The following is a 1,922-nucleotide window of genomic DNA, read 5'->3' on the forward strand; positions in this document are numbered from 1 at the left end:
AAGATGGGTGGCTGTGGGTGTTGGGGGTGGGGCTTCTCCTGCCGGCCATCTGGCCGGCGGTGGGTAGAACCCCCCCAAAATGGGGGACCCCTGGCAAACCGGGGGGGTTGGCAACCCTAAATATAGAGGAGGTGACTTATTACAATATCCAATAACATGAGGATGCAGCATAACCCTATCATACAAGTCTCATTTTCTCATATCAAATGATAAAACATCAGTTATTTTGAAGAGCTGCCAACCTAGGCTATTGGTTTATACTAATTATTAGCACAGGTGGTCCTACAATCAGCTCAACCATGCCATAAGTCTGAGGTGGTCTTGGGTCAAGAATTATTTTAAAAATAGCCCTGACTCAGATAGCCCAGGCAAGCCCGATCTCATCAGATCTCGGAAGCTAAGCAGGGCCGACCCTGGCAAGTATTTGGTTGGGAGACCTCCAGAGAACACCAGGGCTGGGAGGCCAGAGGCAGGCTACCAAACCACTTCTCTGAACGTCCTCTTTGCCTTAGTAGGAGTCGCCAGAGGTCACCATGACTTTCAGGCACAGGCACACATACGCACGCACACAGTAAAGCAAAGATTAAAAAAAGGAATTGTTTTAAAAGTTAAAATAACATTCTACTTTAGCACATTCAAGGAATGACCTGGGGGGGGGGGATGGTTTACTGATGATGTAGCTGAGAAACCTTGCTGGCTTTGTGATCGCTGAAGGACATGGTAGGCTGGAGTGTTGGGGGATAGAACAGGAGGAAGGATTGTTTGATGACTTCAATGTTCTACGGCCAATCAACTTCACTGTACTAACCTATGCTATGTAGTAGGTCATTTGAACTGCTGCACCCTGTCAGCAGCTGAATGGAAAGGAAGTATGTGCAGCTTCTGTATCATCAACTGCTTCCAGTTACAATTTGACGTGCAGGTTTTGAGCTATACAGCTTGACACAGAAATATAACTCAAGACCATCTCTCCTTCAGCCCTCCCACCATCTTCAAATTGAGCCATCCTGCAGTGACCTATCTCTGTAAGACAAACTGGCCATGACCAGGCTGTGACCCCACCCCCACCCCTGCAGAATTGGCAAACTGTTGCATTTTAGAAAAGGAATAAAGTTTGGATTTTTGGGGGGGTCATACCTCACAGATTTCTCCCTGCAGTATTTTTTTAACTGACTGACTTTGTAAAGTTATTTTGTTGTAGTTTTATTTTTGACTGATTTTATACAATTGTAGTTTTATTTTTTCCCTAGGTTTGTAAGCTGTTTTGAACAAATGCTGGGAAAGTGCATATAAGTGCTGAAATGAATAAAATCCAATAATGCACAGATATTGATAGAGTTCTACTCGAAATATAGGGCTTTTTATTTCTGATATTTTTTAATCAGGCAGTGTGGTGGTGTATGGATTAAGAGCGGTGGACTCTAATCTGGAGAACTGGGTTTGATTCCCCGCTCCTCCCAGAACTCTCTCAGCCCCACCTACCTCACAAGCTGTCTGTTGTGGGGAGAGAAAGGGAAGGAGATTGTAAGCCATTTTGAAACTCCTTAGGGTGGAGGAAAGTGGGGTATAAAACCCAACTCTTCTTTTTCTTGTTCTATCAGAAGTCATGAGAGTTTCTGTGTACATAATTATAAGGGGGGGAAAAATCAGGCAAAACCAGAAATTAAAACATTGATTTGTTATTTTCACTGTCCCCCATGGATGACTGGTATGTCAATATATACTGCTGTGTGGTGAAAAAATGGCTGTAATTAATGCAAACTCTCGGAAAGGCAATCTGAGGTAAACTCTTAGAAACTACTGTGTTACTTGGACCACTATCAGGTTCCCAGAGAAAGGGCTCTGTTCCAACTGTAATAAGAATTAATCTGGTCTCTACCACCCCCAATCTGAAGTGAAGGCTTGCCTGAACTCATTTGTTG

Source organism: Gekko japonicus, unplaced genomic scaffold, assembly GCF_001447785.1.
Source record: "Gekko japonicus isolate JY-2015 unplaced genomic scaffold, Gekko_japonicus_V1.1 scaffold532, whole genome shotgun sequence".
NCBI classification, from domain to species: domain Eukaryota; kingdom Metazoa; phylum Chordata; class Lepidosauria; order Squamata; family Gekkonidae; genus Gekko; species Gekko japonicus.